The 17,393-nt window shown below is 33.6% G+C and overlaps 1 protein-coding gene and 1 non-coding gene across 2 annotated transcripts in view; one reads left to right on the top strand and one right to left on the bottom strand.

Moving 5' to 3' along the window:
• Nucleotides 1-17,174, bottom strand: part of LOC110380505 (nephrin) — a 227,075-nt gene extending 209,901 nt beyond the window's left edge. The window contains exon 1 of the mRNA XM_049840964.2: nt 17,007-17,174. The gene's annotated coding sequence lies outside the window, so the exon portion shown is untranslated. The remainder of the gene's footprint in view (nt 1-17,006) is intronic.
• Trnaf-gaa (transfer RNA phenylalanine (anticodon GAA)) lies at nt 6,059-6,131 on the top strand. The gene has a single exon. It is a non-coding gene; the product is annotated as a tRNA-Phe (tRNA).
• Nucleotides 17,175-17,393: the final 219 nt, after the last annotated feature.

Raw genomic sequence — 17,393 nt, 5'->3', positions numbered from 1 at the left:
TTAGATGCTATGGGTAATACAATACTCATACTGCATTTTATAAAACTTTAAAAAAATAATGGAATCCTAAATAGTAAAATACAACACACACGAATAATAAAGAGGTAAGCGTGACTGTTTGTATGCTCTTGAATCTTACTTATTCCGATGACCCAAATATAACCCAAACAAAAACAAAAGCACCCCAGTCCAATCAACAGCCCACTAACACCATTTTCCACAGCAACAAACAAACGGATATCCACTCACTTCCAAGCCCATCTATTAATACCACATCTAGGTAACACGGACGTAAGCACATCCCGTTTCTAACTCTTTTCGAATGCAGCACACTACAGCGCACTGAATGTGACGTTTGAGCGGTACGCTCGAACGACGATTAAAAGCGCGCTTAGGTATATACACATGACGTTTTCAGTTGGACTTTATGTCGACGGAAATTGAATCGGTTTGTAAAACACACAGGGACCCGTTAATTGCCGTGCGATGTGTTTCGTGTATTTTTTTGCGAGTCTTTTGATCTGTTCGGGTTTTAGCTTTGAGATTGCGCTTTATCTTGTGTCTTGTGTGTAGTTTGTTTTGATATTTTGTTTACTGGTGATACGATTTTTCTGATTAGTGGTTACATGCATTTTTTTGACTTTGGAAAGTTAAGATTTTTTTCATCGATCAGTCTATGCAAAATATAAGTTATGGGATTAAGTTTCTAATTTACGAACAAGTTTTGTGAACACCTAGACAGTGTAAGTATGTAATTGGTTCTTCTTAACTTTTTTATGTGATATATGACAAAAACTTTGTGAAGGGCCGTGTAATTACCAAAAGGACCATAATTATCACTATCTATACAAACAACATTCCAATTCATAAAGGTTAGCGCCGTCCGTTTGTTAATGGAAAATAAAATGGGAAGAAGTTAATTGACGTGAAATTAAAACAGGCGGAGTTTAATCTAAAAGCCGTGTTTAACGCCGAGAAAATCTCGTCTCTTCAACAAATTAGTTGAATTTACTTCTTAACTAACGAAAGTTGAATCTCATAAAATGCTCCGAGTATAATAAAATAATGTCTTGAAATAATGCTTTTTCCTGTAATTAGTTTTTAGTTTTATTTTTATTTGCAGTCAGCGAATCTATTAAGGTAGCTTATTCTTGTGCTAAATTAATGAGAAGTAGTATTCCGCCTAAAATATTTATGTAGTTTGTTTTAATATAATTCTGTTGGTTAAGTTCAGTGAATGGCCGCTTTTAGGGATCTTTGATCGTTTTATGTGAACCATTTCATCATGTGATGTTTCCTTGTTTCGAGTAGGTACCTATTTCGTTTTCCAAAGTTGATTACCATTGTTTACACGAAACAAAGTAGGTACTGAATTGATGATATTGTGACATCTTATTAAAGAAGCTTTTTTAATATCAAAAATAACTATACTCTACTTTTACGCACAAATTGTAGTTATATAATATGGAACCCGTATTACTTTCCTGGTCATTCGATTTTCTTTTATTCTCTCAGTACGCGAATCACAACGCGCGATAGTTCTCCAATCTCGAATTCCCGCTACCACCAGTGTTTTTCTATTTATTTTTTAACAAACAAAATCGCAGCGTGTAAGATTTGTTGAAAATAAACATTGTTAAAGTTAACAAGATTCTTTTTGAAAAAAAGAGGGGAGTTGTAAGTTTCACCATATATATTTTTTGTGTGTTTATTTGTGCCACCGTAGCACCGAAACAGATGAAATTATTAAAATACCTTTTTTTTAATGATAGCAGTTTTTTGTTTGCGTTTCCTAGAAACGGTTCATCGAAATCGGCTCAGCAGTACTGAAGTTACGCTTTTTAAAATCATTCACTGGACTAATAAATTAAACACATAGGCTATTATTGCAATTACGGACGCTTAAGACATCATAAAACGTAAGACTGAAGGTTATAAAAGAAATAAGATATGAGCACAAAAATAAACAAGACGTCGTGAAAAATCTGTAAAAGCCACACACAGTAGACGAAATAGCACCACGAAAATCCACTCCGAGCAATCTTAGATCTGACGTCCAAATATTGTGCCTCAGGGAAATGCGAATAAAGCAACAACAGAATTTAAATACAAACATTTACATGCCCTCGACATATTTTGCCCGAAAAGATGGCATAAAATGATACGTAAGAAATAGCAAGGGTTCCGTATCGGTTGATTTCCATAAGCGGTGTTTACAACAACGTAACTTAGGATCAAGGAGTTGAAATCTCTGCCGGGATACCATATCTTAAAGGTCTCGACGTGATCCGATTTCCATAATAGGGGACCAGTCGGCTTTCTCCAATGTAAATGTTGAGTTTTTTTGTAGGAACGGTATTAAGTGTAAAGGCTGTTGGATGATTGATACGAAACGGATGTTCCCAGATGATTTATGTATGCTTGAGACATGTGCAGAGCTGCGACAATTCCTCGCTGAATGGAGATAGTAGCCCTCTCTGTGTGTTGTTTGCGAAACGACCTCTGTAGGCATAAGTTGGAATTTCAAGTTAAAGCATGTGGTTTGGTTATGTATGGTGTGTCTTATTCAACTGGATTGCGCGATTAGTTTGTTGTGCTGTGAGGTGTTCTTAGAATACAGGTGTAACTTGGCTAACCTAAGTTACTATACAACTTTATATTTTGAGATCAAAATATTTAACATTAAAGTCTGAATAACTGAATGGGTCAGAAGAGAGGTTAACTGAAGCTTGAAAAAAAGTAGACAAAGCCTAAATCTAAAGAAGAAAATAAAAGAAAACGAGTAGGTACTAAGTACCTAAGTACCTATATCAAAATAGGCCATTGGTAAGAGAATTTAACTAAGTATGTTTTATGTTTATATATATTTTGTATATAGTATTTTATTTTTAGTTTTGTATAAAAATAAGTAGTTTAAGTTTGTATATATGTATAGTGTGTACATTATAGAAATAGATTATAAAAATAAATAAATATAACTAAGTAGGTGTTAAGTTAAGTATCAATAAATGAATTGTCAAATCAGCTTTTAAGCCTAAAACGAAAAATATATAAAACCTCCCACATAAAATATCACTAGACATTCAAAAATTTTCAGTTTCCTCAAACTTCACAGATACTAGCGAAAGGAAACCTATGTTCGCAGCTTGGAAGCAGTCTGATGAATACATAAACCCGAGCCTTATGTATGTGGAGTAAGTAAACTGGTTTTATGTAACCTTAAAATGCAGTGAGCAGTTACTTGGATTTGGGAGAAAGAGGTTTATGTTTTACTGTAGTTCAGATATTTTGGACAATTAGGCAAAAGAATATTGTTTTCAGATATGGTTTCTTAAGTACAAAAATCTGTTAATAGAGCTGTATGCAAGTCTAGCAATGTAACCGTGTCTAAAGCCGCAAGGATTTTTAAAGTAAATAATTAATAAAGATATTAAGAAATATATGATTAGTGCCTTTATATTACCAACCAGCAGCAATTGAACTTGTGAGACTATAAAACAGGCAATCCCTTAGCGCGTTATATGCTTAGCTACATACATATTTAATTTTACCGTGGAAACCCATGCATACTTCAACCGCTCACCCATTTGTTAAAGTGACATCACCCCACAAAAAAAAAACAACAACGTCAATGAAAGTAGACATCAATTACTTCCATTTCATTTCTGAGAAGAATATTTTATAATTTGTTTAATAGTTCGCTATAAAATAACAACGAAACATGATCGCATCTCGTAATTATGATGAATTAGACCCCTGGAGACTCCCCCCCACCCCCTACCCAGCTAGACCGATAACGTCAAGTAATTAATCAACTTCATTAAACTTCCATTTTATGTCGGGGTTAAGTTACATTCTGTCTGTGGTATAAAAATGTTGATGTTCGTTTTTTTTTACTGCCATCAATATGGCGGAAGCGGGTAAATTGTACCTACCGTATAATATCTACCGTAGTAGTATCAATTAGTACCAGTTAGACTGGAAGTCGACCTCAACATAGTTGGGAAAAAGGCTTGGATGATGATGGGTAGTATCTATTTTTTTTTGATAAGTGTAATTAATCCGCTTTGTTTTATCCACTTCTATTTCAAAACATAGAAATCCAAAAAACTGTCAAACAATTTAGCATGTTTAGGGCGTGTTACACTATTTACAACAATCAGCCGTCAAATTACCGCCCATTGGTTAGATCGGCGATTTGATCGGCTGTTTATGGTTTGGTTATGGTTGTAGTTACATACATGATGCATTCTAGCCGTAATAGGTACGTTTCTTGCAATATTACAAAATTTTTGGCTCATGCTTATCACTGAAATTTTAGGAAAACTATAGAACTACTTATTTATACTGCATACCTAAGTATCTATTTCTTGGAGCCATATTTCCAGAAACTAGCAAGAATGGTGTACGGAAATTGAATGACGCTGTGCAATAAACATTTCTCAGTAAGGATACTTCAGGAGAATTCAAAAGGTCTGTAGGTACATAGCCACATACACTGGCCACCATCATCGTGATAAAATGATGAAAGGGTCATATGATTTGAAAAAATCGTCTTAAGTTGTCAAGAAGGTAAATAACACACCCCAAGACCCTTCACCGTCAATACTTGAAGTTACTAGCTTTTTTGTAGTGTATTCTGGCATTATATGTCATATAGCTGGATACAAACAAGGTCAAGTTCACTGGCACTTGTAATAAGAATTTTATAGATTTGATGATTAGTATTTATGGTTCTGAAAAAAACCTGAAAAGTCATTGTACTTGTAAATAGGTATGGTATGTGTAGAGTAACAATAATCAGTATGCATATGAACTGAAACCTAAGCAATTTAGAAACTACACCAAGTTAAATATGCAAATGACGAAAACGTCAACTTTATCCACCAGCCACACTACAACATTTTTCTTCAACCCCAAACAATTTAGGAGCATAATTTTTATAATTTCAAACGTGTGACACGTCTGAACAACAATATTCCGCTTAGTCCGCGGATTTTATACTCAGCTAAATTTATGCCACGTCACAGTATATACTCGTGAATATTCATATTATTCATATCACACTGTTGTACCCGCTGCGTACGCGAGAATTATATATACCTACGAATACGTAGGTATTTGTTTATGAAGTCGGATGGAAGTTTGCTGAAGACTTAACTAGGGGTAATGCATGTACGAGTACGATACACGCGGTATGTTAAAACGGGCGAATCATGTTAGGTACTTCGCTGGTCTAATGGCGACAAGAATAAGTGGTGGTTAAAGATTTGCTTCTTAAGTAAGAGGATGCGGTATCGATTTCAGGTCAGGCAAGTAACAATGTAATTCTTCTCGATATGTAATTATGTGCTGTCTAAGGCAATGACTGACCAATAGTGAAGGAAATCATCATGATGGAAGCTGCATCTAAAAAGACAGATTGAGTATCAGAATCAGAATCAGATGTATGATATGAGAAGAGGCATATGTCATGCAGTGACAAGTAAAAAGCAAAATTAAAACATCACTAAAAAAGTTTTTTGTCCTATGAACAATAACCAAATAAACAGAAACGTTTCAGCTTAGTATAGAAATGTTATTTTGAATTTGTAATCAGTACCACATGTTCAATATTCATGTTATTGATACAATTATGTTCTAGTACAATGGATAAAGAATATTTTATCTCATTTTTTGGATTCCTCTTTTTAATATTTACGTTATTGTTTGTTTACTTCAATAGAGTTGATAACAGTTTTGATATGAGCTATTCAAAATTGAGGACGTTAGCTATCATTCAATTTATGTAAAATGTGTATAATATGTGTTTGTTTTACAATTTTTGTAATCGTATCCCTCGCTGTTTTACACGAAATGTATGTAAATAAAAATTACATATTTAATAACCGATTCTTTCGGAAATCAATAGGTAAGGCCTATGTTGAACAATGGACGTTCTGCCAATGAGATGATTTTGGTGATTTTAATCATTATACTATTTAGGTACCAATACCCGTACAAAATCACGGCGATTCTCTTGTCTGAAGAGAAAGCTTACCATCAAATTTACATCACAGCCGAAATAGCTCAGTTGGGAGAGCGTTAGACTGAAGATCTAAAGGTCCCCGGTTCAATCCCGGGTTTCGGCAGGTCCTCCCATTACCTATTCTCATGCCTCGTCCGACCTTCTCCTTTACTGTTTTATAAAAGCAGAGAGTTTTTTTTTGTAGGTAAAATTACCGACGCTTTGACAATTAACTGATGGAGATGTTTGATATAGACGCATTGCTTTGAGTATGGTTTCCATAGGCAAAAACAGTAATAACAGAAAAATAATGTGAACCAGCTTTCACCAGCATTTCCATCTGCGCAAAGTTGCAAATACTTATTCCTCAAAGAATAGGCTATCTTACTCTATTTTCGTCTCTGCAGTTTCTGAGGTAAGAACCTTCAAGCCAGTAAACAAAGTAACTGTTTAGCTTTAATCTTTGTCAAATTCAGAAAATACTTTGACATATTTTGGCTATAAATCATAGTATGGACCTTGTAATTTAATTAGTGTTGCAATGTAGCAAGCGTAATTAAATATTTATTGGAAACAATATCGAAAGCACCACCACTTGAAGCTGCTAGCATAAAATGAGGGACAGCAAAAATGTATCGGATTTTATATTAATTTATTACGTCATTTAAACTCATTATTTTATCAGACAAGGTAAACATGACCGATACCTAGTAGAAAATTAATTTGTAAAACTGTGGTGTGGTCAATTTTTACTATGGTGACAAGGTGATTTTTACTATGGTGACATCTTTGGTAGGCAGAAGCCAGAATTGAGGTGCCAGACTTACCAAAGAGTATCGGGTTGTCGAGGTAATACCTAACGTTGATGGTAGTGGAAAAGCAGTCTACAGACTAAAATACCAGCTGTGCAATATGTACTATGGAAATAAGTCATAATAATATTCATAGAAATGCTAACCCAAAGAAATACAATACCATCATTAACTAGTACATAAAAGAATCTTCGGAATCAATATCCGGCGAGCTGAGACGTCTAAAACAAGAAAAATGGACTGCACAGTGGTTTTTAATCAAAACTTAAACAATACAAAAAGAGCTCAGTCCGGTTCTAGCTGACACTTTTCGTAAGTAGGCCGTGTATTGCACATGCTGCCAAATTAATATGCACAGCGTTTCTTGTTAGTTTCAGATTAATTTTGGATAGTTATAATGTGGGGTAAGTTTGACAAGATTTTGGAATAACAAGTTATGTTTTGAAAGTTTTTTTGGGGAAAGAATTCTACGTATATCTTGCACTTTTTTGAATCATTAACAAAACTGAGTCGGGTAGGTATGCCCGGCTCCACTCGGAATCCCATTACACTCGTATTTTAATTGCCACATAAAAACACGTTAAAATTAGAAATACATAAAACTTTCACCTATATGTAGCGAGATTAAAAGTGTAGGCATAAAACCTTTTTTTTGGCAAATGGGCCATAGCTTTAGCCTTTATACCGAGACATATTTCAACCATACGTAATATCCAACCGTATGTGATAAAAGGGTGCCAAAAATAACTGCCGCGCCTCAGCAATTGTTAAAGTCCTGAACAAACACTGTCCGTTTTGAGCGTACGAACGTGTTCTGACAAAACCGAAGTACATTCACGTCCAGTTATAGAAATGGCCGCATAAATATCGTGTTCGCAGAAGCTTTTAATGTGCAATCAAGTGATGCACTGTAACACGTGTGCTGGTTCTAAGAATTTTCCATAGGACAATATTGACTGGTGTAACATTTCTGACAGCGAGTGTACAAAGCCGGGTCCGTTGCATTGGACGCATTATGTACAATACAGAATAGCACGTCTGCTCTGAATGAAAAACAAAAGAAAATCCACTCGGCTTCGCTTTCACTATAGTGTGCAATACAATGCGATTAATATTGCTTTGAGTCCTACTTATCCCAGTGGGGATGTTAGAAGAACGAAATAGCGATCATTGGCTCGGAAAGTGTGCTCTAATTCACAGTTTATGTTATGGGTAAATAATGAGCTTCTTTGAGTATTCTATCTTTACTTATAAACTGAAGATACTGTAAATGTTTTATTTTTTTTACTTAAAATTGTTTAGCTTTAATTTATAATTTAATATTTTGGCTTAAGTAATTAATTTAACCATGATATTGAATGAATTTCAATGATGATGAATTTGTATGAAATTTGTAATTTTCAATTTTTTTTTTTTTCTTAGGTTACTAATAGTCTAAGCACGTCTCACTGTGATTGATGTGCATACCTTTAATTGATTTATTTACACAGGCCCTTTTTATGTACAACCTAACCTTTGAAAGTTATTGTGAATAAGTTGTTGGTGTGCCTTATTTAAATAAATAAAAAAAATAAATAAACTATTCTATAAAGCTGAACTATTCCATTTTTAGGTTTGATTGGCCTGGAACCACTGGCCAGATTTAGAAAAAATACTGAGTTGAACATTTTATTTATGGATAATTTTACACGGAATCATAGTTAATCATAAACCAAGAAATAAATGAGCAAAAAAAAAAAAAACTTTTTTTGTAAAACATGCCATTTTAAAAAAGTTAAAGAAATATTCAAACATCTCACGTTATTAGCGAAGAGGAATTTAATATTCTATGTATACAATTAGAAGCTTAGGTGTGAACATATTCATATTAATAATAATTATGTGATATGCCGTATTCGAGTCGTGACCCAATTTAATTCCCCCTTAAATTGGGAGGAAAATTAATGTGTCGTTATGAGTACCTTCTGCGATATGTCATTTAGAAACATAATTGTTCTTGGGGTAAAATTTGTAGCTGTCATCATTATGTGTTTTGAATTTTCTCTAGAATTCCTGAAAAGATTAAAAAAAGGTTTTTAAAAGTGTTTTTTTTCAATTGCAGTGTTAATAAAGATGGTTTTATATAAAATGCAGTGTAGTTCCATATGTGCATAGATTGAACATGATTTTTTTTTCACCAAACTTTTTACCTAAGCTTAAAAATGTTTTGTCAGAACATTGACCCATACCTACCCCATTTATTCCACCATACGTGCATAAGTTATTAAGTAAAATTGTAAACGGATATTCCCACATTACTAGCAGCCATTTTCTCAAGTGACTATTAAAGTAAAGTAACACGGTATGAACGTTATACGTCAAAAATACTTATGAAATTGCCCTTTTGCGCTTAAGCGGTCGGGCTAAAATTTGATAGCAGAAGGGTGAGATATTTTAATGTTAAAAACGTGAATTTATTGAAATTATGTTAAGTTACACATACGTGGGGAATAGTAGAAAATTTTTGAATATTTGGTTGATTGTTAATGAAACTTAAAAAAAAGAAAAAACAAGAAATAAAAAAATAGTAAATTTTACGATACAAATAATATAATCTTTATTGATGTTAATTGAAATGTTTAGAATATACAATAACATTCTTATCAAGTAGGTACACAAAAACATATCAAAAATATTTTACTCATAAAAATACAGTTCATCCAAAGCAAAAAATACGTCTAATCAATAGTACGAATTGAACATAATAAGGGAAATAAATAAGTCGTTCGGTGGACATCTGGCGAAATACGAGATTATATTGCTTTTTGTCCGGATAAGAGGCCACAAAACCACTGGGGTCCTTTTATTGCTGTGCTCCATAACACTGTATCACGTTTTCAGTTTTGCTGGATTATATTTATTAAGTTACGCCTACAGTTCTTAGTACATGTGGTAAGTTAATGTGGGATACCAGGTTTGAGTGGTGACCAATCTAATTAGGTAAAGGTGATTGTTATAATGTGATGAGTAATAAAATAATAATTTGTTTTCGTTAATTATCTTTTATAAAGATTTTTTTATTTAATCGTTTAGCCTGTTGTTTTATAATTTCACATGTTCAGCAGCTGTAAACGTGATTTTAATAATTAAAAACAAAAAAATAGTATTTGAAATAGGTATAGAGAATCAAACAAATAAAAGGATTTCAACACAAAAAATTACATGAATATTTAACACCAGCGCAACAAAAAATATCAAAACCGATGAATTTGCAAAACAACTGTTTTGTTAATATAATAATGTCCATATTTTTACATAACATCATGTTTCATTTTTTATGTACAATATCCGAATTCAAAACAACGAACAAAACAAAACAACTGAATAAATCATGTCTATACAAAAAATGTGTAACACAAAATGTACCTAAGTTTTTAGCCCAAATACTATTTATAAAAGAGCGCAGGTTTAACAAGACCTGACATTTAAAAACCAGACGGACAAATAGGCATAATAAAACTAATAAATAGAATGGGTATAAACGTACCTTTAATTTCCATTTTGTAAATGCAAAAGACAAATGTGAACAATAACAAAGGAAATTAGATTACGCACCAGAAGTGGAGTATATTAATGACGCGACATACCAGACATGTTAGCATCATAATTACGTCAGACGCATGATTGATGACAATTAGAACGTATAAACTCCACTATACGTCAGATTGTGACTACATACAAGTTTCAATGCAGCAGTTTAACCACGTCCCCGAACAACGACATTATTCGATTTTTCATTTGGGAACTGTAACCAGGCAAGTCAAAATGTGTGCTGGCTTAAGTCCCGAAAGCCCTGTGCAATTACGTTCACAGACGTTCCACAAAACGTGGGACATCCAATGCTGCCTATCCCAATTTGGGCTCCTCAAACACTACCTTTCAATAACCTTACACACACAGTTCAACTTTGATCCCAATAGTATTGACGAAATATTCCAAAATTCAGACACCAAGTTCGAGATCACAACAGAAAATGTTTATAGGAAAACTTTTGATTACGGTTCCGGCAGTTATGAAAACGAACTGGACCGATATTTTGTCATCTAACACGCCGAGGCGAACCCTAATAATATATAGCGAACCCCTTTTTATTGGAAATCAAAACTTTGCGCTTCGACGCATTTTGATGAGAAAAATTTCGACGATTTTATAAAAATCGTAAGCGATATATTTGGTTTGGTTTATTTTCGCTTTACGGGGTTGTTGCTGTTTAAAATTTATGGTGTTTTTTTAACACGTTATTTGAATTCGGATATAGGGTGTACATTTTTAATTTCATAGCATCGTTTTATTCATAGGAAACACTCTGATACTTTTATACACGAGTATTTCGCCGTAGTTGCTGGACTGCACTTTCATGAAACATTTCCGATAAAAAAATATCTCCATTTATCTTTATCACAACAAACAACAGCCTTAAAACTCCAATGACTTGGAACAACACACATAATTATAAGAAGAATGATTAAAGCCAGCGATTTGGCCTCCGTAACACAACATAGTTGTACGCAACCGAGTTTGTGTTTAATGGATGGAAAATGGATATCGCAAGTAGCTCCGGCTTCATCACGCGACCTCAAAAGTATCGCTAAGCCTTCTCTTACAGTATTAAGAAAATATAGCGCCGATCAAACAAGCTCTGAATACGAAATTGATACTTAAATCTCTGAAGATTTTTTGGCTCCACGAAAACAGGGCTTTTATTATACCCTACAGATCTTTTAACAGCTCCACTAAAGTTTAGAATCATCATTCATCGTAATATATGATTTGTTAAGTTTTGATTTGACTGCCCAGAAGGATTATACGTTCGTTTAAATGCGTAAACGTGCAGCCTAGGTAAATGTTCTTATGGTTAACGCAATAATTACAAACCAAAACGGAAATCAAAATACATAACGCACTTCAATCTGAGTATTTTTTAAATGTTAACGTGTTCCTTATAAAATCAACTTGATTACTCCTTGCAAAAAGCGCTCTAGCTCCCACAATACTCCATGCCCCAAGTTGTGAGCGAGGAACGTTCGTTTACACCACATTCGTGATTCAAACACTCAAGGTAGGCACAAGTAGGCTGTAACCCATTTAAATTAAAATTACTAACTTCGTACCTTACGAAGACTCGTGTTTATCCAGGAAATTTCACAGCGAATTTCGTTTAGCGCTATTTAAGGCGAGAAATTTTAAATTTAATTCACTTGATGGTTGCGTATATTCGAGTCAAAATTGTTATGTTGGTGTGATGGTGAATGAATCAGGTGGTTTTGGTAACCTTAATGTGTGGTTCAAGAAACTTGTGAAATAAAAATTATGAAGCTATTGGATAACTACGCACTGACTAAAAGATATGATAATGAGTGAAGATTTTCCTCTTAAAATTATACAAAAAAGAAACACTTTTCACTCTGAAGATTTTTTCATTGTTGCTACAAAAACAATCTTTGTTTACAAAATCATTTAATGGAGCAGAAAACTTCGTTGATCAAGACGCTATTTAGTTAATTATAATTATATTTACCGACGCCGACGAGAAGGAAAATAAACGATGGAAATTCCGACGCGAAAACTGTTAACGTTGACTTAAGCAATAATAAATATGGCTTTTATCGGGTAAAGGTTAAATTATGGGCATATTATTCTGATCTCATTACAAAGCATCGCCATATGCCAATATTAGTCAGACAATATGTGAGAATGAAATCCCGCATATTATATTGTAAGGGATCCAATAACGGGCCACAGGAACATCTGCGAAAAAGAAATTTATTATATACAATGTAAGGCCCGCAGCTTCGCCCGCGTGCGCCGTTTAAGGAATGTCAGTTTATTTGTGAGCGATTTACGAGTACATATTGAACTGTCAAATATTAAGTGTGGGATGACTGTATTGAAATAGATGAGCAATTTTGTTGGGTTTGGTTAAATATTACTTCGTAAAAGCCAGTTTTATCGACCGAATTGTTAGCGAGTTACATTGACCTGATGTTTTTATTTCAAGTTCATGGTTCAATTAAAACTTTACAGTAATTTTACTATTGATTAAATTTCTTGAAACTCAAAGCTCATTAACCGGTAATAAAAACTAAACACAATTTGTTGTGTCAATTTCGTCGCCTTCTAAATATATTTAATAGGACGAACAAACGTACGATTGTTGTCGTTTTATTACTAGATACGTACTCAAGACAATGTTCGGAGCAAGCATCTAAGAGCGATTTTAACATTTTACATAAAAAGTCACTTACGTTAAGTCGAGTTCTAGTGAAATCTTCGCGCGTAAGATTCTGATGGGTACAGCAAAAATTGATGCTGTAGTATCTTTCTTTTAAAGAGTTTTTTTTTTTGTGATTTTACCTACTGAACGTCTTGGCGTCTTTAATAGCTTTTTATTCAGGTTATAGGTGTGTGATCTCAAAGCTGAACTAGCTACCACATTTGTGAATTCCTGGATGATAATCATGATTCAAACCTGATAAGAAAATACAAAAGCAAAAAAACTACTATCCTTTTAGCAGCCATGGTTTCCTTTTTTGAGAATTTGTTTATAAAAAAATGGGAATTGCTACATAGTGGGACATAAAAAAGGGAATTATCATGATTTCAAAGATACTTCAACACTACAGTCAACCATAAATCAACTATCAATAACAGCAATAAACAGTCATCTAATCCACAAATTCTTCTCAAACGAAATAGAATGAGCAATCCTTACAACAACCAGACATTTCCTTGAAATTGAAATAAAATGAGGCATAACATTATTAGAATAAACACAAGAGACAAATGACTAAGACTGATTACACATAGCGGGTCAAAATAAATAGGATTTCTGTATTGCCCTTTCTAAGAATTTCTTAGGTCTATATTTTTAGGGTTCCGCACCCAAAGGGTAAAACGGGACCCTATTGTTTTCACTCCTCTGTCCGTCCGTACGTCTGTCACCAGGCTGTATCTCATGAACCGTGATAGTTAGATAGCTAAAATTTTCACAGATGATGTATTTTTGTTGCCGCTATAACAACAAATACTGAAGACTAGAATTAAATAAATATTTTGGGGGCTCCCATACAACAAACGTGATTTTTTTGTCCGTTTTATAAATAATGGTACGGAACCCTTCGTGCGCGAGTCCGACTCGCACTTGGCTGTTTTTTTCTTTCGGTTAGCAAGATATAGGTAGATAATGTTAAAACAAAATGTGCGTATTAACTTTTCTAGGATAAATATGGAGGTGTCACGTGCGGATGAGATCTGTCTAAAAATAGCTTTGTGAATAAGTATGTTGTTTCTAGTTTCGGTATAAAAAGGTAAGTTAGTTTTGTTGTTATGCCTAAGCTTCTGAAACAATGGAGAGGGGATGAAGACTTTATATATTTAGGTATTTTGTAAGAAAAGATAAGAGATATGTAAACCTGTACTTTTCATAAGACCTACTTTGAATAAATACCTACTTTTTTATGTGCTTATTGACTTACACATTGCTTACCACAACTTATATCTACTGTATGAGTAAATAAATGTAATTAGATATTTTTTAGGAAAGATCCTTTATGGTCAACACTTTTAACTTCTATTTGATAAAATTAAGACAATACAATAATATGGATATGTTAATCCCAACACGGATGTCGCAAAATGCCTTAAAAAGTTAAATTATTACATCCTTCTTATTGTCAACTGTATGGCTAAATTAATTTAGGGTTTTTGTTTGAATTCGCTTTCTTTTCGCAAATTTGCACGCTCCAAAAAATACGCTCGGTTCTTATTCATAAATTAATGTAAGTGCAATAAAAATACAATTATATTTCAGTAAGAATTTTGGTGAGAAATATTTTGTCATATCTATATCGTTTACTTAATAATTGTAGGAATACTGTTAATATGAAAATACTTGTCGGAATGTAATATTAGACTGTATTGCATTAAATATATGGGTAACTATAGTTATAGGTAATTCCGATTGAATACCAGCCCAAAACCGCAAGACGATTAAGTTTCTCACTTAGCTATGTAATATGTATATGTGTTATATATGTTGATGTTATTTTAATATAGCAGATGATTTACATAGTCACCTGGATAGATTTTACGAATATAACATTGAAATGTCTGTGTGTTAAAATAAACTCATATGACTAACTGCATATGTATCTTTACCAAGTATATGCGGAACCGATAGGTGCTATATACAAATATGAAGTTTAAATATCTCTCTGACCATGTAATCTCTGAAATAGCAGCATCGAGTTTTTCCCCGAATTTAATAAGCAGGTTAATGGACTTACGTATTCAGAAAAAACTGTATTTTAGGTAGGTACCTACCACGTACCTACACTTTTAGACTATCATAGAAAGTATGTGAATATCAAATATCCTTTCACGAAAACTTTAAGACACAAGCAAGTCAGAGCAAAGACATAAAACCTACACTTTGAGCCACCAAAAACGGGACAATTTTAATTAGCACCAAGCAGCACACATTCCCGGCGCAATCTCTTAAAAGGCTGTTAAAAAGATTAATAGAAGGGTCTATGAGATCATTGGTTCGTATTTAGTGCCCTCAAGGGTTGCATATAGCAAGCCCTTTTGTCTGGCCCTTCGAAGTTAACAGTTTCGCACGATTACGTACTGTATTGCTAATGGGAATCGGTGGAGTCCTTTTAAGATTACAATAAATTAAGGATGGGAGTATTTTTGGAGTCTTTTTTGTTGTTCAGAGTAAAAAGGTTCGCTGTTTCGTTGAGACAGGTTTTATTGCCAGATTTAATAGCACAAGAAAAAAACTGCAATAGTGCAAATAGAAACAAGCAAATGCAAATAGACTGAACTATTTTTAATGAAAACTATCGAGTTAAATTGACACCCGAGAAAGATAACATTCCAATTGACATCAAATTATATCTAGACACACGGCAGTGTGTCCGCCAAGTTCGAGAAAAAAAAGCGACACACCGGCCGTGGGTTATATTACACGAACCATTTCGGGCCAAATTCGACCCCCCTATAACTCAAAACCTATTTTATTTACGCACATCAAATTTCTAGTATCTGTTGAGACCCCCTCACTTATCTAAAATACAAAATTTCATTAATATACCTATTGTAGGTCTTGAGATATTGACGTCAGAAAATCGCTATTTTTACTATACACTCACTGACTGACTGACTCACTCATCAAAAACCTAGACCACTTCCAATGGTCGTATTGACTTGAAATTTGGCATGGAGGTAGGTCTTTATGTCAAGGTAAAGGGAAAAATCTGAAAATGGCCAAGTGTGAGTCGGTTTCAAAATAATGAAGGTGTAAATTTATACCCGGTGTAAATTTATACCCCTAAGGAACTAAAACGAACTAATTTATATAATATATCTTCGAATGATCGTACCGATCTGAAATTCGTTACAAAGGTTTGTATTTAATCAAAGTAAAGTAAAAATCTGAAAACGGTCAAGTGTGAGTCACTTTCGAAAATAACGAATGTGTAACTTTGATCCACGAACATAATATAATGATAACATGTCGTGTCAGTTGGTAAATCTAGTCCATTTAATTAATCTAGTTCATTTCTTTGTAAGAAGCATAGTGCATATTCAAAAATCTGAAAGATAGTATAAATGAGACATTTCCTTAACTAATATATCATAAGAAAAAAATAAAATAAACAACCTCACAAAAATAAATGAAATCCCACCCAAAACAAAAATGTGAAAGACTGCCAAGTTCGATAATATGGGAATGCTTCGCCTATAAAAGAAGTGAGATCTGAATAAGTACCAAGTTCCATACACATACCTCAGTTAAAAATAGTTACTTTTTAATGATGTTACTTGGCAAGTTTTAATAGAAAATTAAATACTTGATTCATTGCGTTTAGAAGGTTTATATCAAGGTGTGTGAAAACTTGCCAAGTAGCATCATTAAAAAGTAACTATTTTTAACTGAGGTATGTGTATGGAACTTGGTACTTATTCAGATCTCACTTCTTTTATAGGCGAAGCATTCCCATATTATCGAACTTGGCAGTCTTTCACATTTTTGTTTTGGGTGGGATAGTTTCTTAAAGGTAATCATAAGGTCTAAACATCAGTTTAACAGCAATAAGAGATCTAACCTTAGCCTACAAATAGCATTAATTCAAACGACTTACAGTTCTGTCACCGCTGAATATCCTTTGACCACCAGTAATTTAACACCAATGATGACTCACAGCACTTCACAACAAGCCAAATTGACACTAATCACAATTGCATAAGATCGCTAATCATTTGGCACACTGTAAATTGAATGGAACGCACTAGTTAGCTACTGAATCGCACAGCAGAACTTTTATGCACAAATTCTTGATAAAATACACTTAAATATAAAAAGATTATTACACAATATTGTTGTTTATTAAATTAGAAACTTATTTATATGAGATTTAATATGAAAAACTTCTTAAAAACGGACACAGAACACGTTTTGCGCGGGCCATGCTCGTTAGTACAATTAATTGTTTGAATTGGAGATCCAAAGACGAGACGTGGTATAAAAA

Source organism: Helicoverpa armigera, chromosome 10, assembly GCF_030705265.1.
Source record: "Helicoverpa armigera isolate CAAS_96S chromosome 10, ASM3070526v1, whole genome shotgun sequence".
NCBI lineage: Eukaryota > Metazoa > Arthropoda > Insecta > Lepidoptera > Noctuidae > Helicoverpa > Helicoverpa armigera.
Note: the sequence above shows the minus strand (reverse complement) of the source record. Positions and strands in the feature narration are given on the sequence as shown.